The sequence below is a fragment of the Pinus tabuliformis genome, chromosome 5_2 (assembly GCF_031772625.1).
Source record: "Pinus tabuliformis cultivar Carrire ecotype Pingquan chromosome 5_2, CPIR1, whole genome shotgun sequence".
In the NCBI taxonomy this organism is placed as follows: Eukaryota; Viridiplantae; Streptophyta; class Pinopsida; order Pinales; family Pinaceae; genus Pinus; species Pinus tabuliformis.
Window position 1 is genome coordinate 412559167 of NC_142306.1, and position 22860 is coordinate 412582026.

The window sequence follows — 22860 nt, forward strand, 5'->3', positions numbered from 1 at the left end:
GCTATCGAAAAGTGCTTATCGCTGGTGTGTAACTACTATATTGTTAGCTGGTGTTAGGATATTATGACACATAGGAAATAATTAAGTATAACTTGGTCTAGTGTATAGTTAATTAAAGTGTGTTTCTTTAGCATGTAATTTGTGTAACTTACAATCCAACAGTCATGATATGTTCTAGACATAAAGTAATCCGACGGTCATGATATGTTCTAGACATAAAGTGATCTGACGGTTCATTCTCTCCTCGATATTACCGACACCTGATCAATGGCAATTAACACCCTATTGGTCCATGATCTCTATTTAAAGATCATGGAGGGTGATTTGTGAGGTGACCGTTCATGAGAGAAGCTTATGTAAATTTTCTTCCTTTTACATTAATAAATTGCCTGAAGTGGCCGCGTTGGCTCAGGCCATGGACTGTTTCCCTCTTTGAGGGTTTTAACCATGTCAAGAATACTGGTGTACTGATATGTGATCTATTTGTGAGCGGTGTCCTTTGGTGTTCTATATAAGGAACTTACCCTGTAAATTCCTACATGGTATCAGAGCTATTCGAGGGCCGCATCCATTGGTGATCCAAATCTGAAGTCGGTACAACTGCATCTGACTGTTGTTTCCTAGATCTACCTTTTTTTACCGCTTTCAGGCTGAAATGACTATTCTATTGTGTTAGGAGCACTTGTTCTAGTGAGTGGCCCCTTCCATTTCACGCGAAAAGGTTTTTAAGATCTGGAGGTATACAGTCTTTATTTGTAGTTATAGTTATTTATCTCTCTATTTATTTGAGTTTATAGTCCTCCGTAACTTTTTTTTATTACCGGATCTATACCTTTCATTTACGCGTATTCTCTTTGCCCACGACTCTATGTGATCTGGGCAAACCAACGACACAACATATGGGGGGGGCTTCCGCCCCCCTGTGACCCCCCCCGCTGTGTGGGGTAGTCATGGAAATAATATAACACAACCCAACGTTCTCCCACTTATTGTTTTCTTTCCACAGGGGGCCATAGGAGATCTTAGTCATTGATCTAACCCAACAACACCCATTGTTTCTCTACACTAAGAGAACTTCTCAGTGCTCACAAACTTTGTTAATGAATCTACAATATTCTTCAAAGTGTCCACCTTTACCAACAACACCTTTTTTTCCTCAACCATGTCCCTCACAAAGTGACACTGAACATTAATGTTCTTTGTCTTTGAATGATAAGTAGGGTTCTTTGCCAAGAAAATTGCACTTTGGCTGTCACAGTCTATTCGTAGAGCTCGTTGTACTAACCCCATACTTGAACACAATCTATGCAACCAAACTACTTCCTTGATTGCATGAGTGGCTGCCATGTATTCTGCCTCTATAGTTGAAAGTGCCACTATAGATTGTCTCTTATTCATCCAACTGATTGTACCTCCAAATAGGTTAAACACATATCCACTTGTAGTTTTCTCTAATCCAGATCTCCAGCCCAGTTTGCATCAACAAAGCCATGGATGTCCAAAACTCTGTCCAATCCTGGTATTCCTTGGTAGCACAAACCATAATCACTAGTGTCACGCAAATACATGAAAACTCGCTTCACTGTTACCCAATGCTCCTTCCTTGGTTTTGACATAAACCTGCTCAATACTCCCACTACATGCACAATTTCTGGTCTACTACAAACCAATTCATACATCAGCCTATCGACTGCACTTTCATATGGAACATGGGACATGTCCTCTTCCTCTTCTTGTGTCTTGGGACACTGTTCAGCAAATAACTTTACACCTATAGGAATCGGAACCTTCACTGGTTTATTATCCTGCATATTAAACCTCTGTAGTATTGTCTCGACATACTTCCTCACATTTAAGCAAATCTTCCACTTTGTTTGATCTCGTTTAATTTCCATGCCCAAAATATAGTTTGCAACACCAAAATATTTCATGTCAAATTTGGAGGAAAATTGGGTCTTCAAATCCTAGATAATTTCTTTGTCATTTCCAACCAACAACATATCATCCACATACAAGACCAAATAAATCATACGGTCACCAATTAATTTAAAATACACACAATGATCTTCTTTGCTTCTCGTGAAGCCAAGTCCCCGTATAAATGTATCAAATTTCTGATACCACATCCTTGGTGATTGTTTTAACCCATACATAGACTTTTTTTATTTTGCATACCAATTCTTTATTACCCTTCACCACAAAGCCTTTAGGTTGCTTCATGTAGATATCTTCTTCCATATCCCCGTGAAGAAATGTTGTCTTCACATTCATCTATTCTACCTCAAAATCAAAAGCAACAACAATAGATAAAAGTAATCTAATAGAAGCTACATTGGCAATAGGAGAAAAAATATCACCAAAATCAATTCCTGGCACCTGGGAATAATCTTTGCTACTAACTAAGCTTTGTATTTCTCCACCTTTCCTTCTACATTCATCTTCTTCTTGAACACCCATTTGCTGCCAATGGGTTTCCTTCCAGTCGTCAACTCCACCATATCCCAAGCCTCATTTTTGTGCAAAGATGCCATTTCATCAACCATGGCCTCTTTCTAGATTTTTCCATCCTTTGAATATACTACTTCCCTCACAGTTATGGGATCATCATCAGTAATAGATAAAGCAAAATTTGAAGAGAAAGCAAATGGTCTGTACCTTTCTGGCTTCCTTCTTTCTCGAACTGGTCTTCTCACATTTGGAATTTGTGGCTCTAGATCTTCCGATTCTTCTTCTGTTGTAGAGTCTGATTCTTCCTCCTTTAGCTCAGACTCTATCTTTTCAGGTTCCTTTGGTAGGACTTCAAGTTTAATGACATCTTTCACCTCTCTAAACACCACATATCGACTTTACACAACCTTCCTTGTTTCTAGGTTCCAAAGCTAATAACCTTTTAAACCATCCTTATAGCCAATAAATATACCCTTTAGATTTACTATCAAACTTTGTTCTTTTCTCCTTTGCAACATGTACATATGTATCACATCCAAATACCCTCAGATGTGAAAGAGAAGGTTTCTTACCAGTCCATAACCCTTATGGATTCTTATCCCCCAACGTTGATGAAGGTGATCTATTGACTAGGTAACATGTAGTCTCGACTACCTCTGCCCAGAATTCTTGTCCTAACCCGGCACCACTGAGCATGCTTCTTTCCCTTTCCATCAATGTCTTATTCATTCTTTTTGCAACTCCATTTTGCTCAAGTGTGTATGGAGTAGTCTTCTTTCGTGCTATACCACATTTCCTATAGAACTCTTCAAATTCATTCTTGTAAAAATCTCCACCGCTATCTATCCTTAACACATTTATCTTCTTCTCTGTCTGGTTTTCCACCAGAGCCTTAAATTCTTTAAACCTGTCAAAGACTTCATATTTCTTCCTGAGGAAATATATCAATGTTTTCCTTGAGAATTCATTTATAAATGATACATGGTACACATATTTTCCAAGTGATGGAATCGAAACAGGTCCAAACACATCACTGTGCACAAACTCTAATATATATTTCATCCTCTTACCACCAGAGGGGAAACTCACCTGATTCTTCTTCCCATACACACAGTTTTCACAGAAATCAAAATCCAGAGAGAAATTAGACATGCCTTCTATCATACCATTACCATGAAGTATTTGAAGGCCCTTCTCTCCAATATGTTCAACCCTTTGATGTGATAGCGTGGGATTTTCTCCAGAGACCACTAGATTTTCTACTCCACTTTCAGGAACCACAAAATTGTTGCACCAATCAATAATAGTGCTACCTTGAAGCTTGTACAGATTTCCAATTCAAACTCCCCACATCAATACCAATGCTTCCTGAACCATCTCATAGGTATCTTTCTTGAACACTGTTTTTACACCTACATCATCCAACTTGTTTGCAAAAATCAGATTTTTGGCCAATGTAGGAAAATGTAAAACAACCAGAAGTGTTCTAATCCTCCGAGCTTGCAACTTCAACTTGACTTTTCCATGACCAATGATTCTAGCCTTTTTTTCATCCCCTAAAAAGACATCACTACCATCATATTTCTCATACTTGTAGAACCACTTTCTATGGGGAGTGAAGTGAAAAGATGCACTTGAGTCAATCAACCATGCCTCATGATCTACATGTGTACTTAAAGAAGAATCCAAGTACACATCCCCACATTCATTTGAGGTGGTTTTCACCTTTACAGAATGAGCATCATCAAATCTCTTTCATTTCTCAGGAGCTTTAGATTTACAATCCCTTCTGTAGTTCCCTTCCTTTCCGCATTTCCAGCACACCTTTACAGGTTTTCCTTGAGATTTAGATCTCCCTCTAGATTTAGATCTTCCACTCGAGGACTTATTTTTGTTTATGCTCTGGGACCGTCCTCGTACAAACAATGCATCACCATTCTGGCCCTCCATATTTTTCTATCTCATCTCTTTCGATAAAAACGATGAGACTATTTCATCAAATTGCAAGGCAGTTGCATTGCTACGTATTGCAACAACTAGACTATCCCACGAATCTGGTAGAGAACACAATAAACTAATGCACTTATCTTCATCTGAAATTTTAATATCAACAGATAATAACTTACTTACCACAATATTAAATGGGTTCAGATGCTCTGTCACTGAATCTCCATCTTTCATCCTCGGGTTATGCGATTTTTCTGTAGGAACAGTTTATTCACCATAGACTTATATTGGTACAAAGTCCCTAACTTGTCCCACAAAGCCTTTGTATAAGCTTCCCTTGATACATTCAACAATATTGAATGTGAGACACACAATCGTATTGTTCTCTTTGCCTTCCAATCCAACTTTGCCCAGTCTTTAGCTTACATTGTTGTTGGCTTAGTACCCGGATCTACTTCGATCCACTGATCTTTATCCACTAGCATATCCTCGATCTTGAGTTTCCACAACTCAAAATTCTGACCATTAAATTGCTCGACCTCTATCTTTCCACTGCTAGTCATCTTCTTTCACCACAAGAATTGTTCTCACAGATATCCCGCTCAATAGGGTTTACCACAGACCCGAGCAAAAAACCCCCCAGCAGTAAAATTGTCCCCTTGAAGATAAAACAATTCTGATACCAAATGTAGGTTTTAACCCTGTACTGAAATTACCTGCATACGAATTCTAAAAACAGAAAATAAACAATGGCGAGAGCATAAAACATAAAAAAAACATACACAGAAATTCTCCCCTGGATCCCAAAACTAGGACTAACAGATTGATTTTTCATTATGTTCCTTTCAATGTTACAATTCATATATATACACGCTGAAGCATCCATAAACCCTAATCCATTAAAGTTGGATTAGAACATAATTTTAGTTCCCTTGACCGGATCTACAAATACCATGGATAGTAAACTATCATGCCCAAAACCATTTGCGAAATCTATGCACAAAACCATAGGTAGGTCCACCCACCTAATAGCAAATAAGCATGCACCCCAAAGCTTAAGTGAGCAAAACAAAAAAATAAAAACAAAAAACAAAAAAACCCCTTCCTCCTTTCCAAAAATTACCAACCTTTTAAATTAGCTCACATGGTCTAAAGTTACTTTATGAGAATAGAGGTCTTGGGCTCAAGTCTTTTTTTTAGTTGAGTTACATTTTCAAAAAGAAAATGTAACTTATGTTTTAAAGTTACTTTATGTAAAAGTGTTATCACCCATTATAAAAAGTGAGTCACTTATAATTCTAAAGTCACTTTATCTTTTATTTAAGTTACAATTTAGTGGATAGTTCATAAAGTACCATTGTAAAAGTGACTTTCACTTATTTATAAAAGTAGGTCACATAAAGTAATTTTTTTTTAAAGTGAACTAATTAGATTAAGTTTGGAAAGTGGGAGGATTTTTTTTAAATGCAATATTATCATCAACTTACCAACATTCACGTGGTTCGTCGGCATCTTCAACAACTTTTCTTCAAAAAGCCATAACTTCTTCATCCGGAAGCCATTTTCATAGCCATATTTTTTAATCAGCCTATTTTTTTAAGATCTTTCCATTGGACCACTTAGTTTCAGCATATACAACTTCAATTTATTTTAAAATGGAAAGCCCATGTCTAGTTATTCTTGACAACATCAACTACTTCCAATGGCTATCCTACATGGTGGATTTACTTAAAAGTAAAGGTATTTATAGAATAGTCTAAGGCCAAGAGTTTAAACCTCAAGACGAAGATAAATAAGACAAATGAGAAAATAAGCAAGATCAAGCACGTGGGTTGATAGGGATGTGTATTTCTCTAGACATTCAATTCTATATCACAGAAATGGATATCCCCGATGAAGCAATGAAAAATCTCAATAAAGTTTTTGGAATTAAAAATGAAATTAGAGCCCATCAACTCGAAAATGAGTTTCTTACATTGGACCCCAATAATGTTTATTCCATTGAATATTTTTTGTCCAAGTTCAAGACCCTTAGACTTCTCTTCAAAGGTGTTAAGGTTAAGAAAGAAGATGGTAGTCTTATCTATTCCTTTCTTACTAAGTTAGAACCAACCTACTCTGTGTTTATTTCCACCTTCCATTCTACTAGAGAAGCATTTATTTCTCAAGGATAAGACTACAAGTCCCCCTCTTTTGATGCCTTTTGTGATTCTTTAATAAGAGAGCAAGAAAAAATCTTACATATTGTTATTCTTAATACTGGAAACTCTTATAAAAAAGTGTTAGCAACCCAACAACAACCAAGTTCAAAGAATCATAAGAAAAAACATTCTAAAAAGATTGGTCCTAAACCAAATAAGGTTCCTAAGCAATTTCAGTGTCACAATGAAAAATCAATTCAAAAAAATGATAAGGCAACTAAAAACAAAGGGAAGAAGACTGATAGACATTGAAACTTTTGTAACCGTAATGGCCACTTAGAATCCAAATGCTTTAAGAAGATGGAAGCCTTGGAAGCAACAATGAAGAAACATAACATCCATTTGGAGAACTATTCAACTTCAACTTCATCTTCAGGAATAACACTTTATGCGTGTGGTTATCAAGCATCTCGATCTAGTTATGCACTAAATGTATCTTCTTCTTCTCATTCTCATGAGTGGCTCATTGATTCTGGAGCTTCTTATCACATGGCAAAAAACAAAGCCATGTTTTCTTATTTAAAAGATTTCAACACCAAAAATATATATGTTGGTAATCATAGATCTCTTACTGTTGTAGGGACTAGAACTATTCATCTATATAATGGTCAATTTAATGATATATTATGTGTTCCTACCTTATCTTTCAACCTTCTATCTATATATTAGATAACTCATATTCGTGAAGGTAAAACCATTGAATTTTCACCTCATGATGTTGTAATTAAGGACCTAAGAGATCCTAGACAGATTTTAGCTACTGGAATTGCTGATGATTCTACAAGGTTGTATAAGTTTAACAATTTTGGGTCATCAACTCTTCCCTCGGTATTTGTTGCTCATAATGATGAAGTGAGTAAACTTTGGCATGAGAGATTTTGTCACTTAAAATACTGCTCTCTTCAAAATCTATGTAAAGAAAGTATGGTGACAGGTCTTCCTATGGTATCTTGCAGAGATGGTGTTTGTTCCAGATGTGTACGCGGAAAACATCATTGGGATAGTTTTGAAAAACATGCCTCTTGGCCCGCCTCAGCCCCTTTACAACTTGTGCATAGTGATTTATGTGGTCCACTTCCAGTTCTTTCATTATCTGCCTACAAGTATTTCTTAACTTTCATTGACGATTTCTCCATACGCACTTGGGTATACTTCTTAAAACTCAAGAGTGAAGTCTTTAACATGTTCTTGGTCTTTGTTGAGAAATGATCTGGATATCAAATTCTTAAGCTAAGATCTAATAATGGAAGAGAATATATTAACAACAAATTCATCAACTTTTGCACAGAGCATGGAATTCAATTACAACATACTATTCCATATATGCCACAAAAAGATGGTGTAGCTGAAAGGAAGAATCACACCTTAAAGGAAATGTCTAATTGTATGCTTCAATCTAAAGGACTTAATCTTAATTTTTGGGCAGAAGCAATTATTTGTACAAATTACATAGTAAATTGCACTCATACTAAGGTTTTAAGGAATATCATTCCAAAAGAAGCATGGTGCTCAATTAAACCAAATGTAAGTTACTTTCGCGTTTTTGGAAGTGAATCATGGGACCATATTCCAAATGAGAAACATAAAGCCTTATAACCTAAGAGTGAAAAATATATTTTTGTTGGATATTCTGAAGATGTCAAAGGATATAGACTTCTTTAACCTAAATCCAAAAATGTTATCATTAGAAGAGATGTAAAGTTTGTTGAAAATATATCGGCCTAAGAGCCTAATTCGACAAATGTACCACCTCTCTCTATCCCTTCTACTTCTGAAAATATTCCTTCTTCAGATGATGATAATGAGGATGACAATCCTCCCCCACCTTCTTGGGATCCTCGTTAAGCTCCTTAGCTTCCAAAATGGGTATGTGCTACTCGGGACGCACCAAGTGCTCTTACAGGTGATCCTACAGATCAACGTCGTACACGTTCGTAGTTCAATAGGGACTCTTCTTTATTGGCTCAAGCTTCAACGAATTATGATCCTGAAACTTTTTCATAAGCTTCAAGCCATCCAGATTGGGACACAACTATGAATGAAGAATATCGTTCACTATTGGCAAATGATGCATGGGACCTTATTCCTCTTCCAAAGGGATGAAATCTTGTTAGATGCAAATGGGTTTATAGAACCAAGTTTGGACCAAATGGAAAAATTGATAAACATAAATCTCGTCTTGTTGCTAAGGGTTTTTACAAGTTTAAGGCATTGACTATATTGAAACCTTCTCCCCTGTTTCCAAAATGAACTCTATCTGCCTCGTTCTTGCCCTTGCTGCCTCTTTCAAATGGGAAGTCCATCAGATGGATGTTAATTCCACCTTCTTACATGGGCACTTGCATGAAGAAATATATATGGAACAACCTCCTGGATTTATACAAATAGACTCCAGCCTTGTATGTCAGGTTAAGAAATCCCTTTATGGTCTCAAGCAAGCCCCTTGGGCTTGGTATGCCAAAATGGATAGCTTTCTTTTAGATATTGGCTTTTCTAGGTGTCATTTTGACAATACTGTCTACACCAAGAAAGTGGGTAAGTCTCTTATCATTCTTGTTCTTTATGTTGATGATATTATCTTTACTGGTAGTGATCTCAGCCTTATAAACCATGTGAAGTCCAACCTTAAAAAGCAGTTTGAAATGATAGACTTAGGACACTTGCATTATTTTCTTGATCTTCAAGTCTTGCAATCCAAAGAAGGCATTTCCCTTTCCTAGTCCAAGTATGTCTATGATATTCTATTCCACTTTCACATGGAAGACTATAAGCCAGGCCCTTCTCCCTTTCAGTCTGGAGCTAACTTTCAGTCACTTGTACCTCCCTTGAAGTTGATGCTACCTTATATCGTCATCTTATTTGAAACTTTTGTATCTAACCCATACCCATCCTAACCTTTCCTTTGTTGTTGGCATTGTTGTTCGGTTTATGCAAAACCCACATGAAAGTCATTGGAAAGAAGCTAAAAGAATACTTACAGTTCAGTTTTGGATTCATTACAGCACAGAAGTATCTCCTCTATTGGTTGGTTTCACTAATTCTGATTGGGCTAGTGACCCTGGTGATCGGAATCTACTGCAAGTTATGTCTTCACTCTTGGTTCTGGGCCTATTACATGGGCTTGCAAGAAACAAAGTGCCATTTCTCTTTCTTCATCAGAATCAGAGTATCATGGTGCCATTGAAGCTAGTAAGGAAGCCCTATGGCTTCATCAGATCCTATCAAAGTTTGGTTTCCAGCAGCAACATCTGACTACATGTCGGTGTGATAATCAAAGTGCCATTCAACTATGCAAAGATCTAGTCCAACATCAGCACATCAAAAACATTGAACTACACATGCACTTCATCAGAAAGTTCATTCATGACCAAGTTCTTGAAGTGTAATATTGTTCAACCAATGATCAAGTTGCAAACATCTTTACAAAGGCTCTCATAGAGGCGAAGTTTACTAAACTTTGATTTATGGTTGGAGTTCAGGAAGTTGTCACTAAGGGGGGATAGGCTCTAATGCCTCCTTCCTTCTCCTATTGTGTCATCTTTGTACATCCTTCAATCCTATCCCAAGTTGTTCTTAAGGGGGGATGTTAGGATATTCCGACACATAGGAAATAATTAAGTATAACTTGGTCTAGTGTATAGTTAGGTAAAGTGTGTTTCTTTAGTATGTACTTTTTGTAACTTACAATCTGACGGTCACGATATGTTCTAGACATGAAGTGATTTGACAGTTCATTCTCTCCTTGGTATTACCGACACTTGATCCGTGGCTTAACACCCGATTGGTCCATGATCTCTATTTAAAGAGCATGGAGGGTCATTTGTTTGGTGACCGTTCATGAGAGAAACTTATGTAAATTTTCTTTCTTTTACATTAATAAATTGCCTGAAGTGGCCACGTTGGCTCAGGTCGTGGATTGTTTCCCTCTTTGAGGGTTTTAACCACGTCAAGAATACTGGTGTACTAATCTGTGATCTGTTTGTGAGCGGTGTCCTTTGGTGTTCTATCTAAGGAACTTACCCTGTAATTAGTGGACATAAGTGATTATTAATTTATGTCAACTTCCACCACATTGTATTTGGCTCCTATTGATATGTATGTGGAGGTCCTTGTCCACACTCCAAATAATTTGTGAAAGGTAGAGCACATTTGCTGCGACATTATTTGATGGGTGTACTAACTCTGCACATTACTCGCTTTTGTGTAATTAATTAGTATGTGAATCCCTAAAATATTTTTTTTGATATATGTCTCTGATTAATTAACAGTTTTGTATGTGGATGTGTATGGGTACTAGAATGTGCTTAATATTTTGGATACTAGAAACACATGAGCTAGTTGTGTAGGTATAGCAGGGTGATAAAATTATAGAGTTGAAATAGTACAATAGTAGAAAGAGGAGTGATGGACAAAATCCTTCTAACTAATTTGGCAGAGATCCTTCGGGTTCACACCATTGATTATGTTTGTGTGATAAATCTGGTAGCTAATGGACCAAAAATGCATAAGCCTTGATACATCAATACATCAAAGAGCCATTCAATTTGCAACTGACATGTTTTTAGTGCACGTTAAAAATAAGGATAAGAGTTCTATCTGGAGTCGATCTTTGAACCTTCACCTCATGCGCAAAGAAAAGATGATTACAATCATGAAGATGAAAAAATAATCCCTAAGTTGAAATCATAGTATAACAGTAGCGAGGAGGATGAGATTGACCTTTGTCAATTCAAGATTCTGTTAAAATATTGATATTAAAACAGATGGTCTTAATGATCATGGCACAAATCAGAGGAGACTTGGGATTTTGGGAAGGCATGTTCTGGCTGGAAAGAAACCGTGGGTCGATATAATTTTTCGAGAAACAACTGACTACATATTGAATCTTGAAATGAAAGTTCGGGCCTTCTATCTACACTTGTGGAAACTGGATGAAGGTGATGTCGATGGCTGAGGAGGAAAATCGTTTGTAGTAAAGTAAATCACTTGTGCGAGAGTGTGGATCTTTACACAATGAGATAAGTTCATTGTGAGGATCTCCCCACTACTTATATTGTTTAGCCATCTCATCGTACTCTGCACTTTCTGGTTTTGAGTGGGGAAAATAATTTTTTAAATTTCCAACAATATTTGACCTAGGTGGATATTGGTGGCCACTCACCTATTCCACTTGGACCCCCAACATTGTTTCTTTCAGTTTCCTTAGTTGCAGCACAATCTACTATTTTTGGCAGCTTGTTTGAGTCGTGAACTTCTAGAGCCGTTTTGAGGCCCTAAACGACGTTTATTAGGGAAATGGACAAAACCAAAATCTATAGCAAGGGATTGCAATCAAAAGTTGTAGTCCTTAGATAGATCTTTCTAGCAATGTATCATACCCATCAAATGGAGATCGTATGCCAAAGTTACAACCCCGAAAGTTGATGTACCAATTTACCCCAACGGATCCCACAAAATTTTGGCACTACATCTCCCAGGTTTAGGTTTTTGGATCTTTAGGTTTTTCCATTGTTTGTCAATAATAAATAGGCCTTCGAGCCTCATTGTAACATAGTTCAAAAGGCATGTAGCCACCACATCTCTTCTCAAAGATAAGATACCATCTCTTGAGCTAGTTTATTTCCATTTCGAATGTAAACAATTTTTAGTGCTTTGTTATTAATCAATTGAAGTTTTGTTTTCATTTTATCTCTATGTTTATGTTTATATATGTATTTCATTTTGTTCCTTCATAAATCTTGATCAATGGTATCAAAGCAGTCTTCTCTTTCTCTGCTTTTTTGTGCATGTCCCCAACGAGGTCGGGGTATAAGGAGTTGGAATTGAATTGGTTGAGCCTTTGTAAGATTGTCCCCATTGACACCAACAACCTACCATGGGAGAATAAAAGAAAGACAAGGGAGCAGGAGATCATATCAAACTATAGCTCGAAGAAGCCCTCGAGTGGAAAAATAACTAAATGATGGACAACTTCTCTGAGATCCTTTGGCAGATGCCCACCGGTGATGCATCTTCATCCAAAAGTGACTTTGGAGGCGCCGCCCCCTTCAAGGTACAAGTGAAATTTAATATCCCTATATTCAAAGGTTAAATTGATGCAGATGTTGCAGATAAATGGTTGAATATGTTGAAAGGTTATTTTTCGGGCCTAGTTTCTCTGATAGGTAGAAGATTACTTTTGCACTACTTAAGGTTCCTCCCCATGTCAAGGATTGGTGGGAAACTTATTGTGATAAAAGGATCAAGGAACCCTCTTTGTTTATAGCCACCCCCTCTTGGAACTCTTTCTGAGATGTTGTCAAGGAACAATATCACCCTATGGGGAGCTAAGAGGAAGACAAGTGCATACAATGGACCACACTATAATAACAAAGGGACTAGGATGTGCATGAGCTCATAAATATTTGTCATACTCTATGCACAAAGTTGGGTATCAAAGACTCTGAGCGACTTCTAGTTCTCAAGTACTGTGGTTGTCTACACAAATACATTCAGGAAGAAATGGAGTTCTGAACATATCCTTGCTTGGTGAAACATACCAATATGTTGCTAAGATTGAACAAAAAGTTAAACAAAAGAAGCGTGACTTTGGATCTACGAATCAGAAGCAGAACAAGAGTGCCCCCAAATAGAAGAACAAAGGACAGAGGTAAGGTAGCGATCCAGGACAACCCATCGAAGCCACAAGAAAAGAATGGTACTGTTATCACCTAGATTGAACTTCAGGCTGAAGGAAGGCAATGCCAGTGTAACCACAAACCACACTTAGCCAAGTAGCTAGCCCTACTAGGCCAGGAGAGGGCTCTCTCCGTAAGGATCTCATCCAAGATGACTGGATCAGGTAAATAATATTAGGCTAGGTATAGTAGCATGAAGTTTTTATTGGATTTTGGAAGGGGTTTTGCTGGATTAAGAGGAGTTGGACAATTTAGGTCTAGGAAACTAGTTCATAATTGCAGGGTATTCAATGGGGCAAGGTAGGCATAGGCTTTAGCACTCTAGGGCTTGATGGGGTGAGATGTTTAAGACTACTGAGAAGCTAAGAAGGGCATGTGAAAACCATGGATCCGTCCTGGACTGCAGAAAACATGAAATGGTGAATGGTTTCCCAAGGCAGAGCACTGATGCAATGAATTCTACCTATCAAACTTGAAAACATTCAACTAGAAGAAATGAAATGATTAATGGAATAAATAACAAATATTAACATATAATCACAGAAGAAGAAACTGTACTAAAACTCCATACCATAGGGATCCCATAAAAATAGCTGCAATTCTTATTAATCTCCTCCTAATCTGCTTACAAATGGTGTACAATCAAGGTCTAAGCATCCAGATGAGTCCAACCCTCTACAAAGAGAAAGAAGAAGAAGATATAGACATGAATTCAACCTCCTCCCATCCTCAGGGGTTGAATCCCTAAGGTGAGGAGCTAATCTAACTAATACTGAACAAGAAACAGGAATATAGGCATCTCAACAACTTGCCTCTAAAAGCGAAAAACAGATTCATTTGAGCTCAAAATGAATTCTAAAGAAATGAATCTACATTATATTACTATTTATCTATCATATTTACATGCCAAGTAGTCATCATTTACAAATTTAAATCATCCTCCATGAGAGAGAATCCAAGAACACAGTCAAAAACTGGAAAAATAGCCATCCTGAGCAAAAGCTACCCTACGCGCAACGCCACTTTCAGGTCTCTTTTGGAGGCCTTCTCGGCATCCAAATTGAGCTCATGATAGCTCATTGGAAAGGCCTGAAAATATGCTTTCAAAAACACCTAGAATTTGTCAATTTGGATCTTATTTTCTTTGTCAAAAGTCCAATCTTCCAAGACTGGTAAAAATGTGCAGAATGAGGCTGCCAAAATGAAGAGTGTTGTTTTAGTCAAGTTTGGGAGGTCTTCCTCAACTCCAAATTGAGCTCAAGATATCGCATTGGAAATATCTCTGTATCTAGTTATCATTTGACTCATCAAGAAAGTCATTTGGTCACTCCAGCTAGGAGAAAAATTGATTTTCCCAAGGTCTCTCCAAAAGTGCATCAACTCTCCTAGGGAAAATGATGTTTTGGACATTTCTCCCAAAATATCAGACCTGTGTAAAAAATGAAGGAGTTTTTTATTCTTAGGTCTATGGTGGACAAAAACCTCTCTCATGTTTGTCAAATTCATCTTTTCTTGCTCAAAAATATCATTTGAATAAAACTTGTCCCGATGTGTGGAACAGGGGATTTGTAGAGATGAAGGGAAATGAAGGGGATGAGGGGCTTCTAATTTCTTGAGAAAATTTTTGGAAGTAGGGAGGGATGTTAGGAAGTAGGGGAAAGTATAATTTCAAGGATTGAGTGAGGGAAAGGGGTCCAAAAGGGCAAAACACAGGCCTAACCTAGAAAAGTGTCAAATTGTAGCAATAGGCTAGGGTTTGTGGGAAAATGATGAATTTGAGGGATATCAATGATGGGAAGTGTTTAAGAAGGTATATTAAGGATAGGGGAAGGTGTATGAGCATCAGGATACAAGTTTTGCTGATGATTTTACCATCAGGGAAAAGTTACCTTCAAAACCCTAGGAGAGGGAAATGAGCCTTACCTAAGCACAACTGAAGCACAAACAAGGTGTAAAATGACCCATTGGAACTTGAAATAATGATGAAAACTCTTTGAATGATGGTACACTTAGCCGAATGGTGACATGGACCAATACTTGGAAAACTTAGGAAGGAGTGAAAACAATCCTAGACCTAATACCTAGTGACCAAATTTTACTTGAAGACTCATTGAAATGACAAAATTTTGACTTTGACACCCCAAGACCACTTTATAAGAGCATATTTTGATCACTGGTGGAAGGCTGCAAAGACTGACACTTACAGGTACCATGAATATGAAGAAGGACACAGGAAAGTGGTGTGGGTTCCACAAGAGCCCCACCCACAACACAAATGAGTGTCACGCTAAGCAGTCATTGGTGGCTAAGCTAAAATCTTTAGAGTCTGATGCATGTTCTGATTCTGAGCCAAAACCTGATAAGGGGGACGATAAGGGGAAACATATTATTGATGTATAACCCATTTCCATTGTTTCCACCACCAAGATCCAGAAGATTGAGCCCAAAGATCCAGGCGAGGGGGAGCGTCTCTTCCACTCAAAAAAGCTGCCAAAAATAGTAGATTGTGCTGCAACTAAGGAAACTGAAAGAAACAATGTTGGGGGTCCAAGTGGAATAGGCGAGTGGCCACCAATATCCACTCTCAAAGCAAGGGGAATATCGTGCCCATAGATGGCCCCCGAGAAATATTCCTCCACACAACAGAAGCATGTGGATAAGGTCATGGAAGAATATAGTGACATTTTCCCCGCCCACAGGGGTGCCCGTATAATTTCAAGTGAAGCATTCGATAGATATAATCCCCAAAGCACCTCTACCCAATGGGCCGATATACCACCACTCCATTTTGGAAAAGGAAGAGATCAAGCAGTAGATCCAAGATCTTCTACAGAAAGGGCACATTTGAACAAGTTCCTCACCTTGTAAGAGCTCGTTTATACTTGTACAGAAGAAGGATGGGACCTGGAGGTTCTGCATTGATTATCGGGCACTAAAAAAAATCATCCCATGGATTGATGACTTTCTTGACCAATTCAAGGGGGACAATTATTTCAGCAAGATCAATCTGAAGTCTGGCTATCACCTGGATCGAATAGAACCCACAAATGTATGGAATATCTCCTTCAAATCAAAGGAGGGATTTTTTGAATAGTTTTTCATGCCTTTTTGGTTGAAAAATTCCCTTGTAATTTTATGAGGTTGATGGATAACATCTTGCATCCCTTCACCAACTTGTTCATGGTTGTATATCTTTACGACACTCTTATCTTCAACAAGATTTGGGAAGAGCACTTGCAACACGTTCGACAAGTCCTTCAAACACTACGACAACGCAAACTATGTGCTAGGTCCAATATCTAGGTTACATCATAGATGAGCAAGGTGTGCATGTGGATCCATCTAAGATCCAAGTCATTTGGGATTGGCCAACCTTGACCACTCTAACATAGCTTCACAGATTTTTTGGCCTTGCCAATTTTTATCAAAGGTTCGTGTTGGGATTCTCCCATATCACTTGGCCTTTAAGTTAGGTTACCAAGGGTAGAGCAAAAGAAAATTTTTACTGGTATGAGTCCCAACTTAAGGAGTTCATTGTGCTGAAACACTGCCTCTGCTTTGCACCTGTACTCACATTGCCAAACTTGTAACAACCATTTGAAATTGAGACAGACACTTTTGACTATGCTATTGGTGCAGTTGTCACCTAACAAAGGAATATGGTGGCCTATCACAGTGAGACACTTTCTAAGACAATTCATAAGTACCCCACTTATGATAAAGAGATGTATTATATCATAAAATATTGCCGACAATGGAAACATTACATTCTGAGGAAAGAGACGATCATCCACATAGACCACCGATCTCTTCAGTTTATACAAGCACAAGGGAAGTTGCAAAATGATCACCATCAAAAGTGGTCTACATATCTGCAACAATTCCACTTGAACATTAAGTACAAGAAAGGCAATACCAATCATGTTGCATATTGCCTCAGTCAACCCCAAGTTGCAACACTAACTACATTTCTCAGCTCTTGTGTCCACGAGACCTTTGGATGGCTGCAATTGTACAATAATAATATAGAGTTCACCACCACTTACCAGATGCTAGTGGATGGAAATCAAGTTCCAAATTTCCACCTCCAAAATGCATTATTACACTACTTGGGCCAACTTTGTGTTCCTTCAAGCGAGCGTGCCAAGTTGATTTAGGAGGTGTACTACAGTAAGGTCGTGGGACACTTCAGTGTGGAGAAAATTGTGGCCATACTACAAAAGTATTTTTATTGGCCAAAACTTTGACAAGACATTGGAAAATATATCAAGTCTTGCACTTCCTATGCCATCGCCAAGCCAACCATCAAGAAGCAAAGAATGTACATTCCTTTGCCTACTCCTAGCCAACCTTGGGAATCCATCTCCATGGACTATCTATCGAGCCTCCCTTTTACGAAGCATGGTAATGACTATGTATTTGTGGCCATTAATTTTTTTTTTAAATGGATATATTGACGGCTTGCAAGAAGAGTATCATAACATAGGACACTGCTAAACTCTTCTTTGAATGAGTATGGGTGCATTTTGGAATCCTGTAGACCATTATATTAGATCAGGATAGAAATTTCTTGAGCACATTCTAGTCAAGCCTCTGGAAATTATTGGACTAAGATCACCAAGTCGACTACATTCCATCCCCAAACTGATGGTCAGACCGGGGTCGTCAACAAGATGATAGTTCACATACTATGCATGTACAACTCCAAGCATCCACGAACTTGGGATGAGAGCCTTCCTTTTGTGCAACACTATTATAATAGAGCTTTCCATAGCTCAACTGGTCGTAGTCCTTTTCAAGTGGGTTTGGATTTTCAACCATTGTGTCTGATTGATGTTGCCATGCCTCATGCGACTACACAGACAAAATCCACACATGTACAGTCTGAGGTGATAAAGCAACCTGGTTTATTTAACACATCCAACATATCCACCAGCAGGTGAATGACATCTTGGATAAGTCCAATTCCAAGTACAAGCAGCGATATGATCAACATCGGGTGCCACACAAGTTTTAGGTGGGCGATAAATTTTGGTTTCATTTGTAGAAAAACACCTTACCAGAGCCTGTCGGAAGTTCAGACCACTTTGATATGGGCCTTACACAATCACCAAGGTTGTGGGAGACGATGATTTTGAGCTCAACATTCCCCCATTCCTTGGCTTGCACCCAATGTTAAATGTGGAATGCCTTTGGCCATACTTTCCACCATTACTGGACACATCAGACATTGCATAACAACTCACACCAACAAAGCTAAACCCCAATTGCGTGGAACATGCCACAACTGATCAAATCATGGACACTCGGATCAAGAACACTCTCCAACAAAACATCCAACTATATTAGGTTTTCAAAACTAGACAACTCCTGCACCAAAGCAAGTGGTTCATCGGGGACCAAGTTAAGCAAAAGTTTCCCCATCTTATGGAGGCACTCAATGCAATGGTGACCATTGCTTCCTAAGCAAGGAGGATTGATCTAGGTGGATAATGGTGGCCACCTTCCTATTCGACTTGGACCCCCACCATTGTTTCTTTCAGTTTCCTTAATTGTAGCACAATTTACTATTTTTGGTAGTTTTTCGGGTCCTAAACTTCTGAAGCCGTTTTGAGGCCCTAAACGATGTTTTTTTGGAAAAAGAGAAAATATTTTGTTTGCATTCAAAAGTTGTACTCCTTAGATAAATATTTCTAACAAGGTATCATACACGTCAAACAAAGATCTTATGCCAAAGTTACGACTCTGATAAGTTTATGTACCAATCTACCCCAACGGGGCCCAAAAACTTTTGGCGCTTTATCTCATAGAGTTAGGTTTTTGGATGTTTAGCGTTTTCCATTGTTTCTAAACAATAAATTGGCCTTCAAGCCCCATTGTAACACAATTTGGAAGGCATATAACCGCCATATCTCTTCTCAGAGGTAAGCTACCATCTCTTGAGCTAGTTTATTTCAATTATGCACGTAAACAATTTTCAGTGCTTTGTTATTAATGAATTGAAGTTTTGTTTTCGTTGTATCTCTGTGTTTCTATTTATATCTATATTTAATTTCAATCCTTCACAAATATGGATCAATATTAGCACCACCTGGGAAATCTTTCTATCTCTTCAAGGTATAGGAACCATTACTGGAAAGTGGGTCACAACCATGCACACCACGAATTTGAGGAATCCTAGAAGGTTGAGACAATTATGTGTATTTAAACAAAAAAAACATTAATGTCCAATAATTTTGCGTCATTCGTAAGTTAGTGGAGAATATCATAATCATTGGCGGTGAAGCGTGTGTGGAAGAAGTTGGGTAGAGGAAGCGTGTGCGAAGGAAGATGTGCAAAGGTGGTTGTGCAGAAGAAGCGTATGCAGAGGAAATGTGTGTGAAGGTGGTTGCGTGGAGGTGGTCGTGTAAAGGAATTTGTGCAGAGATGTATATGCGGAGGAATCATGTGTGGAGGTGGCTATGTGGAGGAAGCATGTGTAGAGACATAAATGCCGGAAAAATGTGAACCCTGCTGAAAGAAGCATGGCCTTAATCAATTAATTACTAGTAGAAGCAGGGACTATGCTATGTTGTAGCTATTACCCTTGTTTTATATATGTAATTATTAATATTAAAATGCAGTTATCTAACCTTGTTATGTTTTGGAGTTTTTTTGACATATTCCCATTCAAATTTACTTTAAATATAGCAAGAATTAGTTGCAATTACAAGCTTGAGCTATGAACTCTATACAATGTGAGTGCCCTAGAGTTTTTCATGGTGTTGAGTCAATTTATATATTAAAAGAAGCATTTTAAACAACAAAAAATCACAATTTGACCAACAATTGTTTCATAAAATTACGACCAAAAAATCCAAAATATAGAATAGTTACACAATGCCTACTCAATTAATATAAATACCATCAAAAAAAAAATATAAAAATGATCAATTATATATATATATATATATATATATATATATATATATATATATATATATATATATATATATATATATATACATATACATATACATATACATATACATATACATATACATATATGTCGAGTCCTGATATCGTTAAAGCACCCTTGTTATTGAGAGGTCACGGGTTAAATTCTCTCTATAATGTTGGGGTTAGGCTCCATGGCTGAGACATTAAGAAGTGATCCCTTAGGGTGGATCTATTTGATACAAATATTTTTTGGACATAATGATCTTTGATCTCCGAAGTTCGTAAACCACACACACATAATCACTCTCTCTCTCTCTCTCTCTCTCTCTCTCTCTCTCTCTCTCTCTCTCTCTCTCTCTCTCTCTCTATATATATATATATATATATATAACCTAAACCATTTAGTTCAATTACTAAATATAAAAAATCAAATAGTAGCATGCTTGGTAGCCTCCCATCAAAAGGAGATAGAAAAATTTAGAGTTTTTTTAAGAGTTTGGAGTTCTGTGTGGAGAATTTTTTTATTGACGTTTCAGGCTAAGTATCACAACCCATCATCAGGAGATCCACATAAGAATCTTGGATTTATTTAGCTGACCAAATATGTAAATAAATAGTAATTAATCTATAATGTTCAAAATGTTATGTCAACTAAATTAAATAAAAGAGAAATAAATTAAAAAAAAATAATTAATTAAAAATTAGAAAATATAATAACAAATAAGATATTGTAATGTAATTAATGTAATAATAATAATTAACCTTTATAATATTAATCAATATAATGATTATAATAATTAGTCATTACCATGATTAAAATACTCTAATAATAATTAGAATAATATAAATAAATAAAAAATCATAATTTAATATATATATATATATATATTTAAACATTCTATCTTATTTATTGCTACATCATTTAAAGTATATACAAAAACATATTCTAAACAATGAAACATAGAAAATCAAAGTGTATCATCCTTGGTAGTCTCCCATCAAAGGAGAATGACTTTAAAGTATATAAATAACATGCTCATAAAGTATTTCGTTCAATTACTCAACATAAAGATCAAGGAGTAGTGTATTTGCTCCCACTAAGGAGGGCTGGCTTCTGCAAGAATTAACCTTTGTTCATCATGGGAAAGTTAGATCAAACTTAATTCATTGAAGAATTTAAAAAATATATTAAGAATAAAAATTGAAAAGTAATATATTAGGAACTTTGAAGTGATAGCTATTGACAATGGAAATTGTAACTGTCGCCTTGGTTATGAGAGATTTTCACTTCAAAGATTATGTTATTTGTTGGAATCATCTTTATTTTGCTATTCCTACTTCAGATCGAGATCCAATAAATAAAGGGAAATTTATTTTGTTGTAGGGTTTTTCCTACACCCAAGTTAAGGTCATTGTTCTGGATCTCCTACAATTTCCAATCTTTGTCTGGGTCTTTTTACATTTAGGCAAAAGTAGTTGATCTAATATCTATGCTTACTACCAAAATTCAAGATCAAACAAAAATCCTTTCCGTCTTTATGGGGATACTTCATGGAGGTAGGAAACTTTAGGAGGAACATTCACTCAATGATTACAACATTACCAATGATGCTTCAATCTCTCTCATTTTAGGTTTAAATGGTGGTGTCATAGGCAAGGGTGCACCTTCTACTTCTAAATCTAAGTCCTTTAAGGATGCCCTAAAGCCAACGCCCATTCATTGAAAACATAAAGAGCTCTTAGGGACTACCTTCATTGTGGATTAGGTGGAGGATATCCCAACTATCAAAGTAGATCACCCTCACTCTTACAAATATAGCATGGATTTTTTGCAGTATGTCATTATTTTTTGTTTTAATGGGTTTTGGCTAGCAATATCAACACTTTTGGAATCAGTGTATCAAACCTAGACCCTAAATGCAGATCTATTTTAAGGATTTGTTGGATAGGGTCTTCTATCAAGGACCCTATTTTTTGGGTTGAGCTAGGCTTTGCATAAAGCGACGGTTTACTGGTTTTAACCCTCTTTCTATGTCATCTTTGCCCATGCTAGTTTCGACTAGACTCCCGAATATTCCCCTTCATCTGCTACATCCTGATATCTTAACTGAAGTTGGTAACTCACTTAGTCATTTCATTAATGTAGACTCGGATAGGTTATAGAAGGGAATTGTTACATTTATCTACATATGTGTTGGAATAAATCTCACTAGATCGTTTCTAGACAAAATCACCCTCCATTGAAGGGCATGGTTTTTTCATCGTTGGTGGACTATTAAAATATGGTTTTCTGCTGCAATATTTGTTAATAGCATGGTCATATTTAGAATTTTTTCCCGTCTTCTCAAGGAATCTCTCCTCCTTCAGATGCCAAGAATAAGACCTAAGGATGAAAATACCAAAAATTTTCAATAAAATCTAAGAAATCTACAATGAACTAGCCAGATAAATTGAGTCCTTCAACCTCAGATCAATCATATGCAATGCCATCTTAGCCTCAAATGATGGGGTCCACCTCTCGAATGGAGCTACAAGGGACACAAATATGGTCTTAGCTTCATCAATGATCGAAAAGAAATTTTTCCATGAAGCATATCACTCATATGGTGATAAAGAAGTAGGTATAATTGTAGACATCCCAAAATTGG